Here is a 4,366-nt window from a genome sequence, read left to right as displayed (position 1 = left end):
TCTTGGTCCAAGTATAGGTTTCGCTTTAGCACGATTAAATGTTCTGGGATTCCCATTCTTCTCAGAGTCAGCCACAGTTTCTTATGATCCACACAGTCAAATGCCTTTGCATAATCAATAAAACACAGATAGAGTGTCTTCTGGTATTCCCTGCTTTCAGCTAAGATCCATCTAACATTAGCTACAATATCCCCAGTACCACGACCCCTTCTAAATTGTTGGTGGTAATTTAAAAATTTTGTTTCAAACAAGAAATTTCAATTCTTTTCCTACAATCCATAAACTGACCAAATGTTCTCTTCGTTGCTATCTTCATCTCTCTATTCTTCAATGTATAAATTCACAAAAGGATTTAAAACTACATCAAGTTGTTGTTGTTGTTGTATTGTGTCACTGAGTTATCTGTAACTCAATAGTCCTGAAGCCTGCCCTATTCTGAGCCAATTTCACTGTTTCAAACACACCTACTCCCATTACGCCTCTTACTGTGTCAATCCATCTCATTAGAAGTCTTCCTCTCCTGCACTGTCCTTCCGCCCTTCCAAGCATGATGTCCTTCTATAAGCACTGGTCCCTCCTGGTAAGGTAACATGACCAAAGTATGTGAGACAGAGCTTCAAAGTCCTTGCCCCCAAGCAACAGCTTGTTTTCACCCTCTCCAGGACATTCCTATGGCAATAAATTCATTCCCATACATTGGAGAGCCATATATGGGGGAGAAATTATAATCAAAAGAATAAGATGACCATAATGGTCAGAGTTGTAAAAAAGAAAGTGCCTTGGATGAACTACCCAATGAGTCATTCTGAAGAGTGACCAGAATGAATATATAAGTAAGGATAAGCAATGAGAAAATACCCAAAGAAGTGAACCCACTTTTAGCAGTGACCATGAATTCCAGTTTGTAGGTGTCTGTATAAGCAAGTTTGATGACCTGAGTTATGTCATAATGAAAACTGTCTAATATATATTTGGGCCACAAGATCAAGTTTATTGATCAAAACCCAATTGAGAAAATGGATTTATAAAGGCCAATAATCCAGGAAAAGACTAAAATAAAAATGCACACTCATGGGCTCACCATAGGTAATAGAGAGGTTTACATATGGCTGCACCTCTGTCAAAGGCCATGGCTATGAGTACCACCATCTCAGTGCCTCTTGAGCTGTACAGCACCCCCAAAAGGATGACATTCTTCTTCTGAAAAACATCCTATCTCATTTCGGTGCTGTAACTGAGAAAATAATCATGTCAATGACAGAAAGATTGTCCAATAGAAAATACATGGAGGAGTGTAGGTAAGGATTAGTGGTCACAGTAACTGCTATGAGGAAGCTTTCCATCGTATTGGATACATAAAGGAGAGAAGAAAAGCCAAAAATAAGGAGCTGAATCTCCCAGGAATTAGAGAGTACCAGGAGCACAATCTCAGACACAACTGAGTGGTTGACTCCTTTCATTGATTTGTTTAATCGATTCACTTCCATGTTACCAAAAAGAAGGAAATGAAAAAAAAATTCAAATTAATATTGTATTAATGCCCTCTTTAAAAAGAATCTAATTTATGAAAGTTAGTGATCACCAGAACATTTCACATAAGTCAAATAACATCCTTTTGGCCATAATTGCTGTAGTGATATGTTGTTGTTATGTGCCGTCGAGTCGTTTGGGACTCATAGCGACCACATGAACAACAGCCCTAAACCCTGCTCTATCCTGTGCCAATCTCATTGCCTCTGACACACCCATTCTGATTACCCAGTCACTGAATCAATCCACCTCATAGAGGGTCTTCCCCTCCTGCGCTGTCCCTCTACTCTACCTAGCACGATATCCCTCTCCAAAGACCTGTCTCTCCTTACAACATGTCCAAAGTATGTCAGACGAAGCCCCAGAATCCTTGCCTCCAAGGAGAAGCCTGGTTTAACCCTCTCTAGAATGAATCTATTTGTTTTCTTGGCAGTAAGATAGTAAATAATTTGTTATATCACTTTGCTAACACAAAGAACAGTGAGTAGTCTAGCAGAATGACATCAATTGTGCACTTGGCAGAAAAAACCCACAGACAGTCGTTATTTGTTGCAGACCGAGGGTCCCAAGGAATGGAATAATTTTATAATTATTAATAATGAGACAAACAGCCAGGAATGTGATAGAGCAGAGAGCATAAAACAGGGGGCCAGCAGTTCTCGACTGAAGACCCCAAGCCAAGCTTCTCTGTATCTTTATTGAAAATTACCAGGAAGTAAATCACAAAGAGAAGTCAATGCAAATGAAGCCAAGCTCTTTCTATTGAAAACCTTCTGCTTGACTTAGGAAGGAGGGGTTCACAAATGCAAGAATTTGGCTTACCCTTAACTATTAACCTTGATGCCTCAGGGTGAACTCTAGCTCAGGAAGTAACACTCCCTCTTTAGGGGGCCCCTTGCTGTCTTCTGTCTTGCAGGGAACAAACAGCTCATTTTCTAGGATCTACCACAAGAGAAATCCTAACTTATATGTCTGTAATTCCTTCAATTCCTGAACAAGGGTTTTCATATAATATTTGGTATAAAGTTTGGCTTCCCATAGTTATTTGATATTCAATTCCTATGTTATCACGATCCATGTTAATTATGTTCTTTTTGGAGGAGTAATTACCAATCACGTCTACTGAACAGACTAAGAAGACCAATCTTATGTAAAAAAAGATGTATAAGATAGTGGACATTGCTTTTATAACTTCAGCCAAAAATTATAATTTTCTATTCTTATACAACTCAAAATATTATTCATTCTTTAATGTAGAACTCAATAGCATTTTATCTACTAGGCCATCTTCATAACACACCTATTTCATATTTACTTATTTACTTAAAGTTATTAACATGTCTTTCCTATATGATTATAAAATGAACATGGTTCTAAGACACCATATCCCTAAATTTTTATTTCTGTAGATTCTGCAAACTAGTAGTACATAATACAATGATTTCTGGATTAATTAACAAGTGTATTGGAAAAGTGCCAATATATAACTCATTCCATTAAACAAATATTTAATATGCACCTACTGTGGATTAAATACTAGTCTGAAAACTGGGACTAAGAATCAATCAAAAATCTCTATTTTGGGGATCAAAGATGGCAGCGGGGGCAGAGACAACGTGGTGAGCTGCAGGAGCAGTGGACCACTTGGAGCAGGGACACTATGGCCTTCTACAGACCTCTGTTTATTGATAATTGAACAGTTAAACAGTTGATGACTGGTCTTCAGTGAAGATCCAGGCTCAACAACAGGAATTCAAGGATTCCCAAGAAGGAATGGATGAGTCTCGCAGCTCCCAACCCCCTCCTGTAGAGCCTGCACCGTGCCACACCACCGCAGCTCCATGAAATTCCCACAGCCGGAACCTATGGAATCCCTCACCCAGGATGGATGGTAGGCACCAGGCCTCCCCAAGACTGGTGCAGTGGAGCCGCCACACTGCCGCAAAGTGGACTTGTTCTGGGGAAAATTCTTGGAGCCAAGATGGTGGCATCAGGGCAAGAGATGATGTGCACTGCCCACGCAGGAGATGGGACACGCGCCCCACCACCTGCAGGTTTGGGTTTCCTTGGACAGGCCAGAGAAGATGATCACCCATACAATGGATTGTTGAAGGTCACTGTGAGTTGTCTACTTGATGACACTTAACAGTGGCAGCATGTCCAAGGGGACCAACATCCTAAATTCACCACATATTTTGATCTGTTGAATGCTTCTGCCAAAAGCTCTTTAGACCTGGGGGGAGTCTGTTCACAACGCTCAGATTCCCTTTGCCATTTTTAAAGGGGGAGAGCAGTGACACCTACTTCAAATTATAGTATGACCACTTATGGTGGGGTAAAAGTGGCAGTGCTGGAATTGGACGCCGATGCTGTCCTTGGCCACATAGTCCTCAGTCAGATGAGGGGACCAAACTGGGATGGGGGCAATTGGAGGGGGAGTGTACCAACCAGCTCCTGGGGGGTGTTGCCCTGCTCGGGACAGGCTGTCTTCGGCCCCTGGCCCGGGGTGAGCTGTCACGGCCCTCAGGGTGAGCTCCTCAGTCCCCAGACTGTGCAAAAAAAAAAAAATGCCTAGGGTATCCAGAGAATTTTATCTAGGCTAATTTCCGCCGCCCTCTCCCCCAGTAAACCTGAAAGCAATACCCCCAACATCCTTCTATTTGTAATTCACAAGTTTGTTCTCTCTAGGTTTGCTCCCTTTCCTATAGGTAACCTTAACACTGAGTTTTACTCCAGACCTGACCCTGAAGCAAGTGCCAGTGACAAAAAGGAAATACAACTGCCAGCTAAGGAAGCAAAGGAGGATGGAGCCTCTGGGTTCAACCAGCCATCCCCA

The 4,366-nt window shown here is 41.7% G+C and overlaps 1 pseudogene; it reads right to left on the bottom strand.

Annotated features, from left to right (window-relative positions):
• Positions 1-754: 754 nt before the first annotated feature.
• On the bottom strand, positions 755-1,460 carry LOC102851771 (annotated as a pseudogene).
• Positions 1,461-4,366: the final 2,906 nt, after the last annotated feature.

The sequence above is a fragment of the Elephantulus edwardii genome, unplaced genomic scaffold (genome assembly GCF_000299155.1).
Source record: "Elephantulus edwardii isolate Elephantulus edwardi_28Jun2011 unplaced genomic scaffold, EleEdw1.0 scaffold00026, whole genome shotgun sequence".
Taxonomy (NCBI): Eukaryota; Metazoa; Chordata; class Mammalia; order Macroscelidea; family Macroscelididae; genus Elephantulus; species Elephantulus edwardii.
Note: the sequence above shows the minus strand (reverse complement) of the source record. Positions and strands in the feature narration are given on the sequence as shown.